The sequence below is a fragment of the Chiloscyllium plagiosum genome, unplaced genomic scaffold (assembly GCF_037043375.1).
Source record: "Chiloscyllium plagiosum isolate Xiang-an unplaced genomic scaffold, Cpla_swu_hap1 HiC_scaffold_35, whole genome shotgun sequence".
Classification (NCBI taxonomy): Eukaryota; Metazoa; Chordata; class Chondrichthyes; order Orectolobiformes; family Hemiscylliidae; genus Chiloscyllium; species Chiloscyllium plagiosum.
The window spans coordinates 11,781,569-11,807,531 of record NW_028270173.1 but is presented as its reverse complement, the minus strand read 5'-3'; the positions used below and the strand labels follow the sequence as shown (position 1 = coordinate 11,807,531).

The 25,963-nt window shown below is 48.7% G+C and overlaps 1 pseudogene across 1 annotated transcript in view; it reads right to left on the bottom strand.

The window, feature by feature from the left end:
- LOC122541247 (zinc-binding protein A33-like) overlaps positions 1-25,268 on the bottom strand; it is a 66,796-nt pseudogene extending 41,528 nt beyond the window's left edge. The window contains exons 1-5 of the transcript XR_015753024.1: positions 24,700-25,268; positions 24,512-24,607; positions 24,186-24,419; positions 21,699-21,721; positions 21,483-21,598 (exon numbers count right to left, since the gene is read on the bottom strand). The product of XR_015753024.1 is annotated as a zinc-binding protein A33-like (transcript). The remainder of the gene's footprint in view (positions 1-21,482; positions 21,599-21,698; positions 21,722-24,185; positions 24,420-24,511; positions 24,608-24,699) is intronic.
- Positions 25,269-25,963: the final 695 nt, after the last annotated feature.

Here is a 25,963-nt window from a genome sequence, read left to right as displayed (position 1 = left end):
CTGCACCTTGGCAGCAGCTGCCCTGAGCTGTAGTGCGTCCCTCAGCACGTAGTCCGGGACCTTGGAATGTGCCAGTCTGTAACACTCGGTCAGGGTCATCTCCTTGTTCTGGACCAACAGGTTTCAGGCAGATCAAGGATTGTCTTTCAAGGAGCCTTTTCTTGTCTTTAAATACAAACCCCATTGGATCATGTTTCATCTCATCGCCCTCACTATGTTCCCCCTTTTGACTTCCGTCTCCCTTTCCAGTCTCTGTGTTTGACCCTGAGACTTTAATGTTGCAGATTGCCTCTCCCTGCTGTTCCCTTATACTGACAGGAGCCAGCTTCAGGCTCTGTTCAGCTGATCAGAGACATTAGAGAAAGTTCTCACCTTTTCCCTGGACAATCCCCACTGGCTCCCCGTTCAACTCCTTGGATTTGATTGGGATCTTTCGGCAGGAATAATATCCACCCAATCCCACTGGGAATGACCCCTTCCTGAAATTAAAGAGGATTTGGGACTCACCTCTTACTTTCCAGTATTATGTTGAAGATTCTCCACGTTTTCTCAAACAGATTTGCAAATAGTAAACATGTTCAGAGCAACAGCTCGACCCTGGAAACTTACTTTTCAGGAATTTAGGTAAAAACAAGGACTGCAGATTCTGGAAACCAGATTCTGGGTTAGAGTGGTGCTGGAAAAGCACAGCAGGTCAGGCAGTATCCGAGGAGCAGGAAAATCGATGTTTCGGGCAAAAGCCCTTTATCAGGAATACAGGCAGAGAGCCTGAAGGGTGGAGAGATAAGGGAGAGGGGAGTGGGGGTGGGGAGAAAGTAGCATAGAGTACAATAGGTGAGTGGGGGAGGGGATGGAGGTGATAGGTCAGAGAGGAGAGTGGGGGAAGGTAGCTAAGAGTACAATTGGTAAATGAGGGGGAGGGGATGAAGGTGATAGGTCAGAGAGGAGGGTGGAGTGAATAGATGGAAAGGAAGATAGGCAGGTAGGACAAGTCACGGGGACAATGCTGAGCTGGAAGTTTTGAACTGGGGTGAAGTGGGGGAAGGGCAAATGAGGAAACTGTTGAAGTCCACATTGATGCCCTGGGGGTGAAGTGTTCTGAGGCGGAAGATGAGGCGTTCTTCCTCCAGACGTCGGGTGGTGAGGGAGCGGTGGTGATGGAGGCCCAGGATCTCCATGCCCTCGGCAGAGCGGGAGGGGGAGTTGAAATGTTGGGCCACAGGGCGGTGTGGTTGATTTGTGCGGGTGTCTCGGAGATGTTCCCTAAAGCGCTCTGCTAGGAGGCGCCCAGTCTCCCCAATGTAGAGGAGACCGCATCGGGAGCAACAGATACAATAAATGATGTTGGTGGATCTGCAGGTAAAACTTTGATGGATGTGGAAGGCTTCTTTAGGGCCTTGGATGGAGGTGAGGGAGGAGGTGTGGGCACAGGTTTTGCAATTCCTGCGGTGGCAGGGGAAGGTGCCAGGATGGGAGAATGGGTTGTAGGAGGGCGTGGACTTGACCAGCTAGTCACGGAGGGAACGGTCTTTGCAAAAGGCGGAACGGGGTGGGGAGGCAAATATATCCCTGGTGGTGGGGTGTGTTTGGAGGTGGCGGAAATGTTGGCGGATGATTTGGTTTATGTGAAGGTTGGTAGGGTGGAAGGTGAGTACCGGGGGGTTCTGTCCTTGTTACAGTTGGAGGGGTGGGATCTGAGGGCGGAGGTGCGGGATGTGGACGAGATGCGTTGGAGGGCATCTTTAACCACGTGGGAAGGGAAATTGCTGTCTCTAAAGAAGGAGGCAATCTGGTGTGTTCTGTGGTGGAACTGGTCCTCCTGGGAGCAGATACGGAGGAGGCAGAGGAATTGAGAATACGGGATGGCATTTTTGCAGGAGGTAGGGTGGGAAGAGGTGTAATCCAGGTAGCTGTGGAAGTCGGTGGGTTTGTAAAAAATGTCGGTGTCAAGTCGGTTGTCATTAATGGAGATGGAGAGGTCCAGGAGGGGGAGGGAGGTGTCAGAGATGATCCAGCTAAATTTAAGGTCAGGGTGGAATGTGTTAGTGAAGTTGATGAATTGCTCAATCTCCTCACGGGAGCATGAGGTGGTGTCAATGCAGTCATCAATGTAGCGGAGGAAGAGGTGGGGAGTGGTGCCGGTGTAATTACGGAAGATGGACTGTTCTATGTAGCCAACAAAGAGACAGGCATAGCTGGGGCCCATACGGGTTCCCATAGCTGCCCCTCTGGTCTGGAGGAAGTGGGAGGATTCAAAGGAGAAATTGTTAAGGGTGAGGACCAGTTCGGCTAAACGAATGAGAGTGTCAGTGGATGGGTACTGTTGGGGAAGTCGGGAGAGGAAGAAACGGAGGACTTGGAGGCCCTGGTCATGGCGGATGGAGGTGTAGAGGGATTGGATATCCACGGTGAAGATGAGGTGTTGGGGGCCGGGGAAACTGAAGTCTTGGAGGAGGTGGAGGGCGTGGGTGGTGTCTCGAATCTATGTGGGGAGTTCCTGGACTAGGGGGGAATAGGACATTGTCGAGGTAGGTCGAGATGAGTTCAGTGGGGCAGAAGCAGGCTGAGACAATGGGTCGGCCAGGGTGGTCAGGCTTGTGGATCTTGGGAAGGAGGTAGAACCAGACAGTGTGGGGTTCCCAGACTTTGAGGTTGAAAGCTGTGGGTGGGATCTCCTGAGGTGATGAGCTTCTGTATGGTCTGGAACATGATGGTTTGGTGATGGGGGTTGGGGTCATGGTCGAGGGGGCGTTAGGAAGTGGTGTCCTCGAGTTGGTGTCTGGCTTCAGCGGTGTCGAGGTCAGTGCGTCAGACCACCACTGCGCCCCCTTTATCTGCTGGCTTGATGATGAGGTTGGGATTGGAGCAGAGGGATTGGAGGGCTGCGCGCTGTGAGGGTGAGAGGTTGGAGTGGGGGAGAGAGGTAGACAGGTTGAGGCAGTTAATGTCCCAGCGGCAGTTGGAAATGAAGAGGTCAAGGGCGGGTAATAGGCCAGTGCGGGGTGTCCAGGTGGATGCAGTGTGTTGGAGGTGGGCAAAGGGGTCCTCGGAAGGTGGGCGGGAGTCCTGATTGTAAAAGTAAGCTCGGAGGCAGAGGCGGCAGAAGAAGTGTTCGATGTCACGGCGTGTATTAAATTCATTGATGCGTGGACGGAGGGGGATGAAGGTGAGTCCTTTGCTGAGGACCGATTGTTCGTCCTCTGTGAGGGGGAGGTCTGGAGGGATGGTGAAAACTTGGCAGGGCTGGGAGCTGGGAGTGGGGGCAGAATCGGTAACTGGAGTGGGTATGGTGGTGGGGGGAGTGGGAGTCATGAGCAGGGGTGGTGTTCCTCTCTGGGGGGGCGGGGATGGTGACAGTGGAATCTGTGGGGGGGCGTGTCAGCAGAATGCAGGTGAGTGATGTTGGTGGGGGCGGAAGTGGTGGCAGGCACAGCAGTGGGGATGGGGGGGGAAGCCACTGAGCGTGTGACATCAGAGATGATGTGAGGGGCGGAAGTGATGTCACGTGTGGTGCATGAGGAATTGTGAGGGACGGAAGTGGCTGTGGGAGCGGCCATGTTGGGGGCAGAATTGATGTCTTCCATCACTGCGGGGATGGTAGCTGCAGCAGCCGCTTGGCTAAAGGCATCCGAGCAGTTCCAGAGGCCAGGGGAATCTTCTGGAATGTTTGAGGAGCGCTGGTTATGGAGGTTGGTCGATAAAAGTTCATTGTAATTACAGTTTTTGATGTTTGAGATGGAATTGAAATACTGTTTGTTGAGAGTATGAATTCTCCTGAGGATATAGTACAGAGTGGATCCTTTGCAGTTCTGAGAGAGTGTGGCCCTCAGCTGAGGCAGGGCTGACTGTGGAGAGGTTAGGTGCCGGCGCATTGCTGCGAGCGTGGAGCGGAGGATCTTGAAGGGGAACCGTTGCTGGTGTTTTTGAATCTGTAGTCTGTACTGTTTGTCCTGTTCGGGTCCGAACTCTGCTGGTTTAAAGGTGGTCCGGAGTCCGTGTGGGATGAGTTGGTTACGGAGGCAGGCACTGAGGAAGCAAATGTGGCTGTGGTAGCGAGTTTGTTTCAGGACATGGTTGAAGAGCTTCAGGGCAGAGGAAATGACCTGGGTGTTGCAGTGGGAGAGGGACTCCCTGAGATTCTTGTAGAGAGAGGAGGAAAACTTCTTCAAGGCACACATCCTTGCAAGAGGATTCGCAGTAGGGTTAAAATCAACGAGGTAAAAACAATGACTGCAGATGCTGGAAACTAGATTCTAGACTAGTGTGGTGCTGGAGATGCACAGCAGTTCAGGCAGCATCCGAGGAGCAGGAAAATCAACTTTTCGGGCAAAAGCCCTTCATCAGGAATACAGGCAGAGAGCCTGAAGAGTGGAGAGATAAGTGAGAGGAGGGTTGGGGTGGGGAGAAAGTAACATAGAGTACAATAGGTGAGTGGGGGAGGGGATGAAGGTGATAGGTCAGGGAGGAGAGGGTGGGAAGGAAGATGGGCAGGTAGAACAAGTCCGGACAAGTCATGGGGACAGTGCTGAGCTGGAAGTTTGGAACTGGGGTGAGGTGGGGGAAGGGGAAATGAGGAAACTGTCGAAGTCCACTTTGATGCCCTGGGGTTGAAGTGTTCCGAGGCGGAAGATGAGGCATTCTCCCTCCAGGCGTCTGGTGGTGAGGGAGACTCAGGACCTCCAATTTACAAATTGATCAATGATCCTTGGAGGTAAAAACAAGGACTGCAGATGCTGGAAACCAGATTCTAGATTAGAGTGGTGCTGGAAAAGCACAGCAGTTCATCAACCCTGATCTCTAATCTAAATTATGATGCTCAGAGCCTTTTCAGACACACGGTAACAGGACCGCCACCACCTGGCGGGAGACGGAACTGCGGCCCAATATCATTCAGTAACAATTCCATCCAGCAGTTGGCCGTGACACACAAACAAATCCTGGAAATCTGAAATAAAATCAGAAAATGCTGCAAATCCTCAGCAGGTCAGACAGCATCTGTGCACAGAGAACCGGAGTTAACGGGCAGTTAAAAGTTGAGCATATTGCATATCCTGAGAGAGATTCTATGTCAATCCCCTCCCCAATGATACAAGCAGCTCAGTGGAGGATGCTATGTAAATGCAGTTTTGTTACACCCTTCAGGGTTTGGATATCTCCCTCAGGATTTCATGTTCCGGGTACAGAGTGAGAAATGGAAACACAGAGAAATCCCAGCTCCAGCCTGGAAAACAGGTGAAGAGATGGAGGATGGGACTGAAGCAGGGAGTAAATGAAGGAAGGAGAGACACAAGATATTTAATTTACTTTTTATTTTCACCATCTGACATTTAGATTTGGATCTGATTTATTGACAGTTTAATTGTGATGTTACAAAGTATAATCTCAGAATTCAATAACACATTCAGTAACATCCTGTTGTCAATGGGAGGTTTCTGACCCCAATCCCTGACCCAGACCCTAAACCCGGGGGTCATTGTGACGTCAGGGAGGCCCCGCCCCTTTAACAGCTGATTCTTAGAAACTGGTTTAAATCCCAGGTCCTGAAGAAAGGATAAAGTTTCCCAGTGAATTTATTCCCAGTGAAGGTGTGGAGATGGGACTTGGTGTCCACGTTGTAAAATGAAACTGTCCCAGATTCATAACTGAGATAAACTCCCATCTTCCTGGGGATCCTTCTGATCCCAGGTCACAGGGACAGGCCCAGTTTGTAAACCTCTTCCCGGTATCAGGGAGACCCCTCCGGGCCCCGGTCCGTCTCAAACTCTTCAGATCCTCAGAGACCTCGAGCTGGGGACTCGCTGTTTCCACATCCAGGGTCACAGAGACTGGGAGAGAAACACAGAGAATTAGAGACAGTCCCTGGGTCTGGGTCTCGGTCTGGGTCTGTGGGTGTGGGGTGGGTGAGATCTGTGTAAGGTGGGGGGGGCAGAGATGTGTGGGGTGGAGGGGGAGGTGTGTGTGGGGGGGGGGTGGGGAGCAGGATGTGTGTGTGTGGGGGTGGAAGGGTGGAGGGGGGGCAGGAGGTGTGTGGGGAAGGGGAAGCGTGTGAGGGGAGTTGGGGATGCGTGTGTGGGAGGGGGGTTGTGTAGGAGAGGGGAGGAGGATGTGTGGTATGTGTGGGAGAGGGGAGGAGGATGTGTGTGTGTGTGTGTGGGAGAGTGGAGGAGGATGTGTGTGGGGAGGGGAGGGGGATGAGTGTGGGGAGGGGGATGTATGTGGGGAGGGGGGTGTGTGTGAGGGGAGGAGGATGTGTGTGTGTGGGGGGAGTGGAGGGGGATGTGTGTGTGAGGGGGGGAATGTGTGTGAGGGGAGAGGGATGTGTGTGGGGGTGGAGAGGGAGGTGTGTGTCGGGAGGGAAGGGTGAAGGGGGAAGTGTGTGTGAGGGGAAGGGGGAAGTGTGAGGGGGTGGAGGGGGAGGTGGTGTGTCTGTGGGGGAGAGAAGCAGGAGGTGAGTGGGGGAGGGGTTGGTGGTGAGGTTGGAGGGGGAGGTGTGGAGGGTTGGAGGGGGAGATGTGTGTGGGGGGAGGGGGAAATATGTGTGGAGGAGGGGGAGATGTGAATGATGGGGGAGGGGGATTTTGTGTGGAGGGAGAGGGGTATGTGTGCGTGGGGCAGGAGCAGGGCGTGGGTGTGGGGGCAAGGGGAGGGGTGTAGGTGTGTATATGTGGGAGGGTGAGGTGGATGTGAGGGGGTGTATGGGGGAAGGTGTGTGTGGAGGTGGGGGAGGTGTGTGTGGGGGGGAGGTGTGTGTGTGTCGGGAGGAGAGGGGGATGAGCGTGTGGGTGAGAGGGTGTGAGGGAGGAGGGTGAGGGGAAGGTGTGTGTGGGGAGGGGGAGGTGTGTGTGAGCGGGTGGGGGAGGTGCGTGTGTCAGGAGGAGAGGGGGATGGGTGTGTAGGTGAGGGGTATGTGTGTAGACGTGAGAGAATGTATGTGTTGGGGAAAGGCAGATGTGTGTGTGGGGTCATGTAGGGGAAGGGGATGTGTGTGAGTGTGTGTGTGTGTATGTGGGAGGGGGATGTGTGTGGGAGGGGGATGTGTGGGAGGAGGATGAGTGTGTGTGTGTGGGAGGATGTGTGGGAGGGGGATGTGTGCGTGTGTGTGTGTGTGTGTGTGGAGGGGGATGTGTGTGTGTGGGAGGGGGAAGTATGTGTGGGAGTGGGATGTGTGTGTATGAGAGGGGGAAGTGTGTGGGGGGGAGGGGGTATGTGTGTGTGTGGGGGAGGTGTGTGTGGGTGGGGGGTGTGGGAGGAGGATGTGTGGGTGTGTGTGTGTGTGTGTGGGAGGGGATGTGTGTGTGTGGGAAGGGGATGTGTGTGTGGGGGGGAGAGATTGTGTGTGTGTGCGGGGGAAAGGGGGATGGAAGTGGGGGGAGGGGATGTGTGTGTGGGGGAGGGGAGTGTGTGTGGGGGAGGGGAATGTGTGTGTGTGGGGGAGGAGGGGTTGTGTATGTGGGGAAGGGGTGTGTGTGGGGGGAGGTGTGTGTGTGTGTGTGGGAGGAGGATGTGTGTGTGTGGGCGGGGTGTGTGTGGGAGGGGGATGTGTGTCTGTGGGTGGGGGGAGGAGAAAGGGATGTGTGTGTGGGGGGGGAGAGGGATGTGTGTGTGGGGGGGAGGGGGATGTTGGGGAGGGGTGTGTATGTGTGTCAGGGAGGGGGATGTGTGTATGTGGGGGAGGGGTGTGTGGGGGGGGGGATGTGTGTGTGGGATGGGGATGTGTGTGTGGGATGGAGATGTGTGTGGGGGGGATATTTGTGTGAGGAAGGGGGATGTGTGTGTGTGGGAGGGGGATGTGTGTGTGGGGGGGAGGGGGATGTGTGTGTGGGGGGGAGGGGGATGTGTGTGTGTGGGAGGGGGATGTGTGTGGGGAAGAGGGGGATGTGTGTGGGGTGGAGGGGGATGTGTGTGTGTGCAGGAGTGGGATGTGTGTGTGGGGGGGAAGGGGATGTGTGTGTGTGTGTGTGCAGGAGTGGGATGTGTGTGTGGGGGGGAGGGGGATTTGTGTGTGGGGGGGGGATGTGTGTGTGTGTGTGTGCAGGAGTGGGATGTGTGTGTGGGGGGGGGAGGGGGATGTGTGTGTGTGCAGGAGTGGGATGTGTGTGTGGGAGGGAGGGGGATGTGTGTGTGCAGGAGTGGGATGTGTGTGTGAGGGGGAGGGGGATGTGTTTGTGGGGGGGAGGGGGATGTGTGTGTGTGTGCAGGAGTGGGATGTGTGTGTGGGGGGAGGGGGATGTGTGTGTGGGGGAGGGTAGTGAATGTGATGGGGGTGAAGGTGTGTCTGTGTGTTAGAATGCAGGAAATGTGTGAGAGCAGGGAAATGTGTGTGTGGAGAGGTATGTGTGTGGGGTGGTGTGTATGTTGGACAGGGATCTACATGCTGCAGGGTTAGTGTGTGTGGTTATGGTGGGGGGATGATGTGATTTGAGGATGTGGGAGTGAATCGTGGATGTGAGAGAGTGTGGAGGGATTGTGGGTAGTGTGTGTGGAGAGACTGTGTTTGTGTGAGCTTTGACTGTGAGGTTTAGTGCGTGTGGAGGGGCGCAGTGATGGTGGTGTGTGAGAGGGACGTGTGCACTGAGGAATGTGGGTAAGTATCACATTTTGAAGTGCAGTTTGAGGCGAGTAATAAATGTGGATCTTGAGAGTCACGCCAAATCCTGCTAATTTTTAAAACATGGAAGATAAATTATTCAAATTTAAATCCTTCATGTGTCCATTTCTAAATCCACTGCTTTAATGTTATTCCAGCCTTATTCAGAGGGTTTTCTCTCAGTTTACACCCAATGGGATATAGCTCCAGCTGCCTCAGTGAGAACAAGCTCCTGTTTGTGGGAGTCCCACTGTCATTCATTATTTTCCAATATCTTGGACGGCACGGTGGCACAGTGGTTAGCACTGCTGCCTCACAGCGCCAGAGACCCGGGTTCAATTCCCGACTCAGGCAACTGACTGTGTGGAGTTTGCACGTTCTCCCCGTGTCTGCGTGGGTTTCCTCCGGGTGCTCCGGTTTCCTCCCACAGTCCAAAGATGTGCAGGGTCAGGTGAATTGGCCATGCTAAATTGCCCGTAGTGTTAGGTAAGGGGTAAATGTAGGGGTATGGGTGGGTTGTGCTTCGGCGGGTCGGTGTGGACTTGTTGGGCCGAAGGGCCTGTTTCCACACTGTAATCTAATCTCATGGGGGAGTGAGATGGGTTTTCACAAAATTGAAAGGGGAAATGCTGAATCTGATCTCCAAATACCATATCTCTCTAAACCCCTCCTATTCATATACCCATTTAAATGCCTCTTAAATGTTGTAATTGTACCAGCCTCCACCACTTCCTCTGGCATCTCATTCCATGCACAGATGGCAGTGTATGTGAAAAGGTTGACCCTTAAATCCCTTTTAAAACTCTCCCCCTCACCTTAAACTTATGTCCTCTAGTTCAGGATTCCCCCCTACCTGGAGAAAACTTTGTTTGTTGGCACTATCCATGCCCCTCATGATTTTATAAATCTTGAATAGGTCACCCCTCATCCTCAGATGCTCCAGGGAAAATAGCCCCAGCTTATTCAGCCTCTCCTTATCTTTCAAACCTGCAAGCCCGACAACATTCTTGTAAACCTTATCTGAACCCTTTCAACTTTAACAACGCCTTTCCTATAGCAGGGAGTCCAGAATTGAAAGCATTATTCCAAACATGACCTAGTCAACGTCCTGTACAGCCACAACATGACCCGCCCCAAACTCCTTTACTCAAAGCACTGAGCAACAAAGGCAAACATACCAAATGCCTTCTTCACTTTCCTGTCTACGTGCAATTCCACTTTCAAGGAACTATGAACCTGCACTCCAAGGGCTTTATTCAGCAACATTGTCCAGGACCATACCATTAAGTGTATGAATCCTGTTCTGATTTGCTTTTCCAAAATGTAGCACCTCATATTTATCTGGATTAAACTCCATCTGCCACCCCTCAGCCCACTAGCCCATTTGATCAAGATCCCAGTGTACACTGAGGTAACCTCCTTCGCTGGCCACTGCACCTCCAATTGTAGTGTCATGTGTAACCTGACTAACCATCCCTCCTGCACTCACACCCAGTTTGTCTGGGAGCCCACCACCCGCCTGAGCCCCCTCGAGTGTTCGTGAGGTCCCGGGGCCAAGTGCCTTGTCTATCATACCCCGGACAGCTCGGATCGGGAACCAGAGGTGGACCCACTCCCTCACTGTGTCGGTGTTACCCAGCCCACTCCCTGCCATCCAGCACATCCCCGACTCTGGTCAGCCCTGTATCCCGAGCTCTCTCCTCCCTCAGGCAGCACAATCCGTGCTCGAGGAGGAACCTGTTCCTGAGCAGGCTCGTCCTGACGAGGCCCCCCACTCCCCGGAGGGGGAGAGCTCCTGGGTGGGGTGAGCTGACCATGTCCCAGACTGTGATCGGGTCCAGATAGGAGACAGGCAATTCCTGGAAGAAGACCCGAAGCTGGGACCACTCCATGAACAGGAACTGTGTGTCGTAATGGAGGCCGTGCACCTGACGGAAGCAATATGTCATCAGGGTGCCCCACCCTGGAGGAGGCTCGATGGAAAGGTATCGCTGCAGGGTCTGAAGGTGGAAAGTCACTCCCTGGTGAAGGTACACCAGCCCCTGACCACCCTCCTCAAGTGGGAGACTCCGAACCGCAGCAGCAACTCAGTGTTGCCCCTTGTCCCAGAAAAACCTGAGGAGCTGTTTCTGAATGGCGGTGACAAAGCCGGGGGGGAGGGCCCAAAGTGACCAGCCGGTCCCACAACATGGCGGCCACCTGCTGGTTTCTGAGCTGCACTCGCGCCCTGTAGGACATCACTCGGAGCACTCCTGTCCAGCGAGCTGGGGGAGTGGTCACCTTGGGCTCCAACTCGTGCCAATTCCCGGCCAGGATTCCTCAGCACGGCGAAGGTGGATTCCCAGGTAGAGGAGGGGAGTGAGACTCCACGTGAAGCACCGGAGCTCCTCCGGCAGGGGGTTCCATCCTCACGGACCGACCAGAATTCCCAAACACTTGCTCCAGTTGAACCTTGTGGAGGACGCTGCAGAGTAGACCTCCTGGCACTCGCACATCCTCCGCAGGTCAGCTGGGTCTGTGACCATGAGGAACACGGTGTCGGTGTAAGCCGGAAAAATCTCCTCCAGCCCCGGCCCACGCAGAGTCAAACCTGAAAGCCGCTTACACAAGAGGCACAGGAATGGCTCCACACAGAATAAAGCTGTGTGGACAGGGGCCAGCCCTAACACACTCCTCTCCCACAGCGTAGGGGCACCGTCAGGGACCCGTTAACCTTCACTGGGCACTCCACAGCGGCGTACAGAACTCAGATCCCAGCGACAAAACGTGTCCCAAACCCGAAAGCTGACAGAGTCCCGAGGTGCCAAGGGGAGTCGAATGTGCCCTGGTAAAGATTTTGTTTTTGTGCTAAGGAGGGAGACTGGGCATCAATTCTTTAGCAAATGGAGATCCCTTTCTTCAACAACAGAGTGATGACGGCCCTGCACCAGGAAAGGGGCATCTCTCCGGTCACGACACATTCCTTCAGAATATCCCAGAATGCCCAGAGGAACCCCACGGTCAGCCCGTCAGCTCTGGGGTCTTGCCCCTGGAAAGACGGGTGAGGGCACGGGTCAGCTCCAACCTCAGAGGGGCATCGAGCCTTTTGGTGTCCTCGGGGCTGACCTGCCACAGCTCCTCCCACAGAACTCTGCGAGCTTCCTCACTGGATGGATCCGGAGAGAAGAGAGCCTGATAATAGGCCCTCACTTGGGCCCTGATTCTCTCTGGATCCGAGACGAGGGATCTGTCATTGGCACAAGGTGCTGCTGGTGGATCCCGGACCTTTTTCCCAGTGAGTAGAAGAAGGGGGAGCGGGGGTCGGGATCCTGAAGGAACTGGATCCGTGATCTCACGTACACACCCCAGGACCCAGTGAGCTGCAGATCCTGGATCGCAGCCTTCTTTTCTTCATACACCCCCCGCAGGGCCGGGTCCACAGCGGGCCGTCTGAGATGTGACTCCAGGTTGAGCAGTTCTTTCTCTAACCCCTCCACCTTGGATTTGTCCCTCTTTCTCACTGACCCCCACATGAACTGCTGACACACAAACGGACATGAGCCTTGCCCACATCCCACCGTAGCCTCACCTACATTCCACCGTAGCCTCAAGGAGGTAAAGGAATGAAAGGATATGGAATCTGCGCTGGCCCCTCCTGCTGCCATTGACATTGAGGTTAGCTTTGAATGTCTTCATGACTGCATTGAGTGAAGGAGGTGTCTGTGTGTCACCGGGCTGACATACCCCTGCCTTGACCCCACCCCCAGGGTTGACAGCAGGAGGATCCTTTGCAGGGAGCTCCAAGTCTCGGATTATACTAGCTTCAACTAAAACATTGAGCAAAATATTGCACCTCTTGGGGCAGCAGTTCAGTAACCTGCTCCATTCCTGGCACTGGGTCACCCTCTGTATCTGGGAAAAGATTCCCCAGTGAGGGCAGAGAGTGCCTGACATAAAGTCTTGGGAGGAGCGAGGAGGCCTGCTCCTTCATCACTCCCATCCAGGGTGCCCTCAGGGTAGCTATCCTCCACCTCAGTCCCCAGTCAGCACAGGCAGCACCACAGGCCCTCCAGTTCTTGTGGCATGGACAAGATCTCAGCAGCCACACCCACCTCAGCTTCTGAGGGGCTTGGATCAGTTACGATGGATTGTGCGAGCAGGTTCGTGTCTCACTCTCCCCTTTAACAACACGCTTTAAATGTTTTGAGATGTCTTAATCCCGGCACCAAGAAAGCAACACATAATCCTGGATAAACGCTCACTGTCCTGTCTGTGCCCTGGACAGCACAGACCCCGACAACAGTTATTTTAAAAACTTTTGTCAAACTCCAAATAAGATGTATTTTTAGTGTCCAAGATCTGAGTGCCTCTTCTACCTTTCTCTGAGAGACTATCCTTTTCAACTGTATACAAAACTGAGTATCTGGTTGAGAGGGGAACAGCCTCAGGAGATGTCGGAACCATCTTCTTATCTTTCCTGACAGTCACCCATCTGTCTGACTGATCCTGCTGTGTCATCACTTCTCTAAATCTACTGGCCATCCATCTCACTGTCTCTTGTTTGCCCTCATTATTCGTCAAAATGTGGGATCTGGTCTTTGCTGAAAGATGTATATCTGCCATCATTGACACGCCTTATCATCTCCTCAAATATCTCAATCAACTTTGTTCAGCATGAGCTCCCTCTGACGAAGCCATACTGATTAATCCCAAAACAATCCTAGCCTCTCCAGGTAGAGATTAATTCTCTCCTTCCGAATTTCATCCAATAGTTTCCCTCCCACTGATGTGAGGCTCACTGCTCTGTCATTCCCTGGTTTATCTCTACCACCTTCTTGAAAGGTGGAACCACGTTAGTTGTCATCCAGACCTCTGCATTTCCTTGTGACCAGAGAGGAATTAAAAGTTTGTCTCCCATAGCCACCTGGGTTCCGTCTCATCTGGGACTTGGGGAATTTGTTCCCTGCCAAAACCTCCAATATTTCTTTTATCCCTGTGTCAATCTGCTCAAAAACCTCACAGTCTCACTCCCCAAAAGTGAAAAATCATGTCTCACAAACTTGATTGAGTTTTTTGAAGAAGTAGCAAAGAGGATTGATGAGGGCAGAGCAGTAGATGTGATCTATATGAACTTCATTAAGGCGTTCGACAAGGTTCCCCATGAGAGATTGATTAGCAAGGTTAGATCTCATGGATTACAGGGAAAACTAGCCATTTGGATACAGAACAACTGGCTCAAAGATAGAAGACAGAGGGTGGCGGTGGAGGGTTGGTTTTCAGACTGGAGGCCTGTGACCAGTGGAGTGCCACAAGGATCAGTGCTGGGTCCACTACTTTTCAGTATTTATGTAAATGATTTGGATGCGAGCTTAAGAGGTACAGTTAGTAAGTTTGCAGATGACACCAAATTTGGAGGTGTAGTGGACAGCGAAGAGGGTTACCTCAGATTACAACAGAATCTTGACCAGATGGGCCAATGGGCCGAGAAGTGGCAGATGGAGTTTAATTCAGATAAATGTGAGGTGCTGCATTTTGCGAAAGCAAATCTTAGCAGGACTTAAACACTTAATGGTAAAGTTCTGGGAGTGTTGCTGAACAAAGAGACCTTGGAGTGCAGGTTTATAGCCCCTTGAAAGTAGAGTCGCAGGTAGATAGGATAGTGAAGAAGGCGTTTGGTATGCTTTCCTTTATTGGTCAGAGTATTGAGTACAGGAGTTGGGAGGTCATGTTGCAGCTGTAAAGGACCTTGGTTAGGCCACTGTTGGAATATTGCATGCAATTCTGGTCTCCTTCCTATTGGAAAGATATTGTGAAATTTGAAAGGGTTTAGAAAAGATTTACAAGGATGTTGCCAGGGTTGGAAGATTTGAGCTATAGGGAGAGGTTGAACAGGCTGGGGCTGTTTTCCCTGGAGCGTTGGAGGCTGAGGGGTGACCTTATTACAGGTTTACAAAGTTATGAGGGACATGGATAGGGTAAATAGAAAAAGTATTTTCCCTGGGTTGGGGATGTCCAGAACTAGAGGACATAGATTTAGGGTGAGAGGGGAAAGATATAAAAGAGACCTGAGGGGCTACTTTTCCACAGAGAGGGTAGTATGTGTATGGAATGAGCTGCCAGAGGAAGTGGTGGAGGCTGGTACAATTGCAACAATTAAAAGGCATTTGGATGGGTACATGAATAGGAATGATTTGGAGGGATATGGACCGGATGCTGGCAGGTAGGACCAGATTGAGTTGGGATATCTGGTCAGCATGGACAGGTTGGACTGAAGGGTCTGTTTCCGTGCTGTACATCTCTATGACTCTATGACTGTAAATTCTAACTTCCATTGTCCTTCTCCCAGGCGAAGACAGAAGCAAGGTAATAAATTAACACCCTGCCTCTGTCCTCCAGCTCCATCCCCAGATTGTTCCTTGGTACCTACATTTTGCTGGTTATTCTCTTCCCCTTGATAGACTGAAGAAATATCTTGGGTTTCTCCCTCATTTTAGCCACCAGTGTTTTCTCATGCACCTACTTTGCTCTCTCAATTACTTCCTTAAATCCCAGCTGCTCGTTCAGTACTCTATGAGGGCCTTGTAATTCCCTGCTCTTACACTCCAACTACATTGAAAAAAGGGCCACCATTCCAATAGCCCTTCCTGATTACCTGCTGTCCCTGTGTGCTAGCTTTCTGCATTTCATGCACAAATACTCTCAAGTGCCTTTGTGGTGCACCTTTCTGCAGTTTTTCTCCATTTAAATAATTCTTTGTTCTTTTGTTTTCTCTTCAAAATAAATAACCTTTCCAAATTAGTCCTCCGTTTGCCAACTTTATGTCCATTTACTTAAACCATCAATGTTTCTGTGAATTGTTTGAATCTACCTGTGTTAGAATTGTCTACAAATTTGGTGATAGTGCATTAACTTCTTTCCTCCAAGTCGTTAATGTATATTGTAAACAGTTGCAGTCACAGCACTGATCCCTGTGGAACCCCACTGGTCACAGGTCACCAACCTGAAAAAGCACTCCTTATCCCCACCTGCTGTTTCCTGCCCATAAGCCAATTCTTTCTCCATCCCATAATCCTGCCTACAATACCATGGCCTCGTAATCTTTCTTGAAGTATCTTGTTGAATACCTCTAGAAGTCCAAATCAAACTCTACTGGCTCCCTTCCATTCCCTCTAGTTGAGATCTCCTCAAAAGCTTTCCCAAATGAGACAGATATTAATTTCCTTTCTTGTGTTGAAAAATGTGGTGCTGGAAAAACACAGCAGGCCAGGCAGCATCCGAGGAGCAGGAGAATCGACATTTTGGGCATAAGCCCTTCTTCAGGAATTTCCTTTCATAAAACCACGCTGACTCTGCTTGATGAAATTATGATTTTCTGAATATTCTACTGTAACTTCCACAGTAACCGACTGCAATACTTTTCCAATAATAGATCGTGAGAAATAATCTGCCTATAGTTACCTGCTTTTTGTCTCATTCACTTATTAAATAGAGGTGTCACATTAGCAGTTTTCCAATCCTCTGGTATGTTTCCAGAATTAAACAATTTAAGGAGAATTACAACAAATGCCTTCACTATCTCTGTAGTGACCTGTTTTAGAATCCTCAGATGTAGGCCATCAGGGCCAAGTAACCTCTCTGCCTTTAACCCCATTAGTTTGTCTCACACTATTTCAACATTATACTCTGCCTAACTTCCTTAGTTTATCTCGCTCTTAGATCCTTTCCTCTTACTCAGATATATTTTTGCTGAGAGCTGAGGTGAACCTCCTTAAATGTCTACCCCTGCTTGTTTACTCTCATTCCTCCTCATCTATTCACCCAGTTCACTTCAGATAACTCTACCCTCAATTCATTGTTATTGTAATTGTGACCAGTCCCTTGTAAAGTTTTAGCAAAAGCTTCCTACTTCTACATTGCATTCCCTTTGAAATAAAAACCAGCATACCCACTGAACTCAGATGCTGGACATTTTAGTAAGGCATTTGATAAGGTTCCCCATGGTAGGCTTATGCGGAAAGTCAGGAGGCATGGGATAGAGGGAAATTTGGCCAATTGGATAGAAAACTGGCTAACCGGTCGAAGGCAGAGAGTGGTGGTAGATGGTAAATATTCAGCCTGGAGCCCAGTTACAAGTGGAGTTCCGCAGGGATCAGTTCTGGGTCCTCTGCTGTTTGTAATTTTTATTAATGACTTAGATGAGGGAGTCGTAGGGTGGGTCAGTAAATTTGCAGATGATACGAAGATAGGTGGAGTTGTGGACAGTGAGGAGGGCTGTTGTCGGCTGCAGAGTGACTTAGATATGATGCAGAGCTGGGCTGAGGAGTGGCAGATGGAGTTCAACCCTGCCAAGTGTGAGGTTGTCCATTTTGGAAGAACAAATAAGAATGCGGAATACAGGGTTAATGGTAGGGTTCTTAGTCAGGTGGAGGAACAGAGGGATCTTGGGGTCTATGTACATAGATCTTTGAAGGTTGCCACTCAGGTGGATAGAGTTTGTAAGAAGGCCTATGGAGTATTATCGTTCATTAGCAGAGGGATTGAATTCAAGAGTCGTGAAGTGATGTTGCAGCGGTACAGGATTTTGGTTAGGCCACAGTTGGAGTACTGTGTGCAGTTCTGGTCGCCTCACTTTAGGAAAGATGTGGAAGCTTTGGAGAGGGTGCAGAGAAGATTTACCAGGATGTTGCCTGGAATGGAGAGGAAGTCGTACGAGGATAGGTTGAGAGTTCTTGGCCTTTTCTCGTTGGAACGGCGAAGGATGAGGGGTGACTTGATAGAGGTTTATAAGATGATCAGAGGAATAGATAGAGTAGACAGTCAGAAACTTTTTCCCCAGGTACAACAGAGTGTTACAAGGGGACATAAATTTAAGGTGAAGGGTGGAAGGTATAGGGGAGATGTCAGGGGTGGGTTCTTTACCCAGAGAGTGGTGGGGGCATGGAATGCGCTGCCTGTGGGAGTGGTAGAGTCGGAATCATTGGCGACCTTTAAGCGGCATTTGGATAGGTACATGGATGGGTACTTAATCTAGGTTAGAAGTTCGGCACAACATCGTGGGCCGAAGGGCCTGTTCTGTGCTGTATTGTTCTATGTTCTATGGTTCTTTGTGATTCATGGGTAAGGATTCTCAGATCCCTCAGTTCCATCACTTCCTGCAGCCTTTCTCCATTTAAATAATATGGAGCTCCTCTATTCTTCCTGCCAATGTCCTTAATCTCAAGTTCCTTTATATTATGTCATCTGCCAAAAGTATTGTCCACTAATTCAACCTGACCATGTCCCTCTCCTTATGTTATCCGCACAATTTGTTTTTCCAACTTTTTTGTTTCACCTTCCACAACCAAGTCATTTATGTATTTCATAAATAATTGTGGACCCAGCACTGATCCCTGTGGCTCACCACTAGCTACTAGCTATCCAAATTCTCAATCTTTTATTAGTTAGACAATCATCTCAATTTTCATATACTACTTCCACCCCCATTGGCTCTTATCTTTTTAAGTAGTCAAATGTGTGATATCTTATCAAATGTCTTCCCAATATTTCCCCCCATCTATCCTGCTTAATACCTTCTCAAAGATTTTGAGTGAAGTTGTCAGACATGATTTCACCTTCACAAAAGGGTTGGTTTTGCTGGGAACAACCAACACAGAACAGGACCTGGGTTTGTAGGAGGTGGGTAATGTACAAATTGTTCAACTCAGTGTAACTGCAAGGTACCAAGGCAGAAAATGAGCTTGTGATGAGCTTCATTGGAGCACTGTAGCAGGCCTGAGATGGAAATTTCAGCATGGAAACACAAGGGGGGGCTGTGTTGAATTGGCAGGCACCTGGAAGTTCAAGGCCATCTTTATGGTCAGAGAGTAGGTGTTCAGCAAAGTGGGCTCTGCTCTGGTATACTGTAAATAGTTCTGTTTATCAGGAAAAAGAGACACTGGCATTGGAGGCAGTCCAAAGAAGGTTCACTCGGGTTATTTCAGGGATTGACAGATTATATTACAAGGAGTGGTTGAGGACAGTGGGACGAGATTGGAAATTAGAAATGAAAACAGAAGTTGCTGGAAAAGCTCAGCCGGTCTGGCAGCATCTGTGGAGAGAAATCAGAGTGAACATTTTGGGTTGAGTGATCCTTCCACAGAACAGTTCAGCTGGGAAGAATGAGGTTTCCATTTGATGAAGTTTGTAAAGTATGGATGGATTTGACAGGGAGCCAGGTTTATCTGGGGTAATGGGGCAGTGTCAGCTGACCCCTGGGAGGTGTCACATCACAAGACTGTTCAACCTGATGATGTCAGTAAATCCCTGAGGTGTACAGGGCACTGCTACAACTGGTCAGTGTGATGTCATCAACATAAACATCGAGGGGATTGGCCAGTGATCATGTGACCACCGCATCAAAAGTGTGTGCAGCACCTTGATTGGACAGCTTCTCAAAGCTAATGTAATCAATGTTATTGATTATGAAATGAATAAAGTATCAACTCCTTGTTTGACATTAAATCAGAGTTTGTGCACAGCCTGACTTATCAGCCTATCCCCTGTATTTGCCTGAATAGAACCATTGAAACAAAGAACGGAGCATCAAGTGGTCTGTGAGAAAATCAAAGAGTGATCAAACTCTGATCACCCCCCTCTTCAGCTACTGGAGACAGAGGAGTATGGATGTAGGTTTGCTCGCTGAGCTGGAAGGTTCATTTCCAGACGTTTCATCACCCTACTAGGTAACATCTTCAGTGGGCCTCAGGCGAAGCAGTGTACATGATTCCTGCTTTCTATTTATATGTTTGGGTTTGTTTGGGTTGGTGATGTCATTTCCTGTGGTGATGTCATTTGTGGTGATATAATTTCCTGTTCTTTTTCTCAGGGGTGGGAGATGTGCTCTTATCTGTATGTAAGGATACTAGTGAGAGAGGGTCATGTCTTTTCGTGGCTAGTTTTCTGCCTGTTTGTCCAATGTCGTGTTTGTTAAATCCTTGCATGGTATTTTTTAAATAACATTAGCTTTGCTTGTTGTCGATATAGAGTCTTTCAAGTTCATTAGCTGCTGTTTTAGTGTGGTGGTGGGTTGGTGGACTACCATGATGCCAAGGAGTCTGAGTAGCCTGGCAGTTATTTCCAAGATGTCTTTAATGTAGGGGAGAGTGGCAAAGGCTTCTGGATGTGTTTTGTCTGCTTGGTTGGGTTTGTTGCTGAGAAATCGGCGGACTGTGTTCATTGGATATCCATTCTTTTTGAATACGTGGTATAGGTGATTTTCCTCTGCTCTGCCATAGTTCCTCTGTGCTGTAGTGTGTGTTGGCTCATTGAAATGATGTTCTGATGCAGATAAGGAAGGAGACCACTTCGACTGGAACAACACATCCATCTTAGGACAAGGCAAACAGAGAAATTCACGAGAGTTCCTTGAAGCATGGCATTCCAATCAGAACTCCATCAACAAACACATCGACTTAGACCCCATCACCCACCCCCTGAGAAAAAGAACAGGAAATGACATCACCACATGAAATGACATCACCAAACCAAAGAAATCCAAACATATAAATAGAAAGCAAGAATCATGTACACTGCTTTGCCTGAGGCCCCACTGAAGATGTTACCTATTAGGTTGATAAAATGTCTGGAACCTCCCAGCTCAGTGAGCAAACCTACATCCAGAACCTCAACCTGAGCTCCAAATCTTCTCAAAACTCGTACAGAGAAGTCTGAGAGTTCCTGTCTTGGTGAAAGGGTTTGGGATTGAACAGTCACAGCTGACCAGCTCAAGATGATATTTCACATTCGGGAGACATCTGCATCACTGTCTTGGCAAGCATTTATTGTCCAACCTTAATTATCCTGCAGCCTGCTCATTAACCCATTGTCATCCATGTGGAGGAGGGACACCCACTGGGCTGTTAGGAGAGGATTTCCAGCATTTTGGCCCAGTTCAGCTAGATGTACGGCATACAGGACAATTTGCAAGTGATGGTGTTCCTGTTTATCTGCTATCCTTACCCTTCCAGTCGGTTCAGGTCTCATAATTGGAAGTTGCTGTCTGAGGAGGCTTGGTGAGTTTTCTAATACTTTTTTTAAATTGTACATATTTCTGCAACTGTGTGTCAGTGGTGCAGGGAGCGAATGTTAGAGGTATTAGACGGAATGCCATTCAAGCAGCCTGTTTTGTCCTGGATTGTGTTGAGCTTCTTCAGTACAATTGGGGCTGCAGTCATCCAGGCAAGTGGAGAGACCTCTATTATATGCCAAATCTCTGCCTTATAGATGGAGGACTAGCAACTCGCGAGTCAATAGGTGAGTTACTGGCTGCAGACTCTCTGACCTGCTCTTGTAGTTATAATGTGTGTTCAACAGGTGAGTTCAGTTTCTGGTCAATGGTAACCTCCAGGATGTTGCAAGTGGAGGATGCAGTGATGAATGGAATTGTTACTGAACATCAAGTGTTGATGGTTACATTCTCTCTTGTTGGAAACGGTCATTGCCTGGCACTCGTGTGGCATGAATGTTACTTGTCACTTGTCACCCTAAAGCTGATAGAGTCATGGCCTCATTGTATTTGAACGTGGATTGTTTCAGGATCTGAGAGGTTGGAAATGGTGCTGATTATTGTACAATCATCAGTGAATATCTCATCACCTCCACCGTGACCTTATGACGGAGGGAAGTCCATTCATGAAGCAGCTGAAGATGCTTAGGCCGAGCCATTACTCTGACAAACTCCTCCAGAAATGTCTGGGAGCTGAGATGGTTGATCCTGAACAATCACAACCATCTTCCCTTGTGTTCAGTATGACTCAAAAAAGTAGAGAGATTTCCACTGATTCCTATTAACTACAGTTTTGCTCATTACAGACTTTGATCAAAAATACAAATTATACAATATAAACCAGACTAAAGGAGGAACTGATCTGAACTTTACCAGGCTGAGTGGCTTCCTGCATTTCTTTCCATACAAGAAATGGGAAGAGGCTGCAGAATGTTTGAGTGGAGAGGACACCATCTGATAGGGAGAGCTGATTAATGTCATCACTAATTCTGTAAATATTAAACATTAATTGATTAGAAATTTAGCATAAACATTTTGCTGAGTAATTTCACCAACTTGCACTGAGTTTCAGTAAACTGCATGTCCTACCTCCTCTTCCGAGATGCTTCCTCCTGAAATAAACCAAACACAATCTGAGTTGACAGAGACTGACTGTCTATATCCAGACAGCAGCAATTACACTCACATTACTACAAACTGCTGAGAATTGCCAATTCTGATTGTTGGAGGCATCAAATAGAAAGAGGATGTGACACCAAGGATATTGAAGACCAGAAAAACAAATAAAAAGTTTGAACAATTACAAAGGATTGAAAGAAACATAAATATATTTTACTGGATAAAAATCTGACTTTGATATTTAAATTTACAATAAAGAAAGATATTGATCCCATAGATTCAGTAAAGATATTTATACTTCTAAGTAAACTAAACATATGAGTGTGTGAACATCATCCAGTTATAAATAAATCCAATAAATAAATACAGAACCTGCTAAAAACCAGGCATGAGGCCTTTAGATCAGGAGACCCACTCAGATATAAGGATTCCAAGTTTGACCTTCACAAAGCTATTAAGACAGTCAAGGACCAACACCAATCTAAGCCAGAGACCCAGACAGACACCCAGCAACTATGGCAAGGACTGATTGACATCACAGGTACGAAAAAGAGACTGTGCAAGATAGCAGACGATGACATATCCCTCCCAGATCGTCTTAGTATCTTCTGTCCTCGCTTTGAGCAAAATTTCAATGGAGAGGTAACACCTATTCTGACAAGTCCTAATGAACCTATCCCAACAGTCACTGCATCAGAGGTCAGATCAGTTTTCCTTCCTATGAATCCAATGAAAGCGATGGGACCAGATGGAGTACCAGGCCGTGCACTCAGAGCATGTGTAGATCAACTGGCAGAGGTCTTCTCGGACATCTTCAACCTCTCCCTGCAGCAGGCCACTGTCCCTGCCTGCTTTAAGAGGGCTGACATCATCCCAGTGCCGAAGAAGGCTTGTGCAGCATGTCTCAATGACTACCGCCCAGTGGCCCTAACTTTGGTGGTCTTGAAGTGCTTGGAAAGGCTGATTATGGCATTAATCAACTCCAGCCTCCTCACTACTTTTGACCCACTTCAATTTGCCTATTGGACCAATAGATCCACGTCAGATGCCATATCACTTGCCCTTCACTCCTCCCTAGAGCATCTTGACACCAAGAACAGCTAGGTAAGAATTCTACTCATTAAGTACAGTTCAGCCTTCAACAGTATTATCCCTTCGAGACTGATTACTAAACTTAGTGATCTCGGACTAAGCCCACTCTCTGCAATTGGATCCTCAGTTTCCTGACCCACAGGTCATAATCAGTGAAGATTGGGGACAATATTTCATCGTCACTAACACTCAACACTGGAGCCCCCTAGTGGTGGGTACTCAGCCCCTTACTGTACTCAGACCCCTACTGTACTCACTGTATATCCATGACTGCATTGCCAAATACCAGACTAATGCCATTTACAAATTTGAAAATGACACCAACATAGTCAGTTGAATCTCAAATGGTGATGAAACAGACTACAGATGGGAGGTGGAAGAGCTGGAAAAATGGTGCACTGAGAACAACCTAGCTCTCAATGCAGGAAAACCAAGGAACTCATTATTGACTATCGGCAGGATGTTACTCATGCCCCGCCTTCACATTAACAGCACAGAAGTGGAATGAGTGGAGAGTGTCAAGCTCCTGGGAATGGTCATCAACAACAAGCTTTCTTGGACTCTTCATGTGGACACACTGGTTACAAGAGCCCAACAATGTCTCTTCTTCCTCAGGTAGCTAAGGAAATTTGGCATTACGGCGAATACCCTTGCCAATTTTTATAGGTGTGCCATCGAGAGCATTCTGTCTGGATGTACCACTATCTGGTATGGCAACTGTACCATTCAAGATTGGAGGCGGTTACAGAGAGTGGTGAACTTGGCCCGGACAATCACAAAGGCCAAGCTCCCATCTATAGAATCCACCCACCAGGCCCAAGGAAAGGCCACCAGCATTCTCGAAGATCCATCCCACTCTGGCAATGTTTTTCTACAACCTCTACCATCAGGGTGGGGGGGGGGGGAGGCGGGGGGAAGGTACAGAAGCCTGAACACACGCACCAGCTGGTTTCGAAACATTTTCTACCCTACTGTTGTTAGAATACTGAATGAACTCACAAACTCTTAACATTCGCCTGTGTCTGTGTTTTTGTTTTTGCCACTGTTTACCTATTATTTAAAACTATGCTACTTAACTGTGTGATCAGCCTGTATTGCTTGCAAGACAAAGCTTTTCACTGTGTCTCGGTGCACGTGACAATAAATTCATTTCAATTCAATTCAATGGGGAGTTCAGGAGAAATGTCATGATCAAGAAAGTGATGAGAATGTGGAACCCACAGTCACACAGTGTGATTGAGACAAATATATTGAACAGGAAAGTGGAGAATTCCATGATGGAGAAAGCAGCAGAGAGAGATAGTGACGGGGGAATGAAGGAGGAGTCACACTTTCACTGAACTAAACTGAAACATAATCCCTCACCTTCAGAAATTCCACACTGTCTTTTTGTTCCAACTTTTTGTCCAATTTTGAGAGTTTCTGTTGAAGAGTGTTTAAATTCTCTTGAATTTTACAAAGATTTTTCTCCATTGCTTTGAGAATGTTTTCCTCTTGTTCCCTGAGATCTCGGAGTAAACTCTGCTCTTTCTCAGTCAGCATCTGGTGCATTTTAGTGAACTCGGATTTGATGTGGGTCTGCAGGCTGCTGGATTCCTCCTGTCAGGGGAAATATAAACACAATACGTTTCTGCAAAAAAAAAACCAAATGAACAATTCAATTGTTGAAGCCAAACCCAGGGAGATTTTACCTGAATTTGGGAAATCTTCTGTTCCTGCTGCCGCTCCATTTCTAGAGCCGCTGATTTCTTTTCTGTGAGAGATTCCAAAGAAGATTTCACCCGATCCTGGGATTCCGAGAAAATTAATCAGAAAATAAAAATGTTAGACCATGAAAATGTGATGAAATAATCAGGGGATGGAATCTGTTTCCTTTTACCTTGTAGATTCCAACAGCTTCTTTAACCGGGATGAAGCGGTGCTCCCTGTGTTCCCGGGAATCTCTACAAACCAGACAGATCAATTTCTTGTCAGTTTCACAAAACAGCTTCAGTCCTTCCTGATGTTCCTCACAGTGATGTTTACTTTCCTTCTCTTGTGGATTCAGATTTAATGTTCGAGCTTTCTCGGCCAGATTTGCTAAGGCCCAGCTGCCTCTGAGGGTTCTGTCCGGAAACTCCTGTCTACATTCTGGGCAGGAGTTTATCTCCTGCTTTTCCCAACTCTGGGTGATACAGGAGCGGCAGAAGTTGTGTGCACAATCCAGTGAAACCGGATCGGTGAAGAAATCCAGACAAATGGGACAGATTACCTCCTTGGTCCAACTCTCTCCCTGCTGTCTGGAAGCCATGTTCGAGCACTTCTTGATTCAAACTGCTTTTAGTTTTGATGTTCTTTCCCTTCTGAACACCTCCAGACATTCGCTGCAAGACTGGGAGTTAATCTTGAACATGAATTTATTTCCCACTCACTTATACATAAAAAGACCAAACCAAGACCAGGCGCCAGGTGAAACAGAGAGCACCGAAGGAGACAAATTGAATGCAGGGGAGGAAGGTAAAAGTCCAAGGAGGTGAAAGTCCAAGGAATGTTGACAAAGAGAGTGGCTGGAAGGCAAAGGGAAGAGTTGAACCTTTAACCTTGTGAGTGACAGGAATCCTCATGTTACAGTAGATGTGATCTACATGGACTTCAGTAAGGCATTCAACAAGGTTCCCCATGGGAGACTGGTTAGCAAGGTTAGATCTCACGGAATACAGGGGGAACGAGCCATTTCGATACAGAACTGGCTCAAAGGTGGAAGACAGAGAGTGGTGATGGAGGGTTGTTTTTCAGACTGGAGGCCTGTGACCAGTGGAGTGCCACAAGGACCGGTGCTGGGTCCACTTCTTTTCATCATGTATATAAATGATTTGGATGTGAGCATAAGAGGTACCATTCATAAATTTGTAGATTGGAGGTGTAGTGGATCGTGAAGAGGGTGACCTCAGATTACTATAGGATCTTGACCAATGGGCTGAGAAGTGGCAGATAGAGTTTAATTCAGATAAATGTGAAGTGCTGCATTTTTGGAAAGCAAATCTTAGCAGGACTTATACAATTAATGGTAAGGTCCAAGAGAGTGTTGCTGAACAAAGAGACCTTGGAGTGCAGATTCATAGCTCCTTGAAAGTGGAGTCTCAGGTAGATAGGATAGTGAAGAA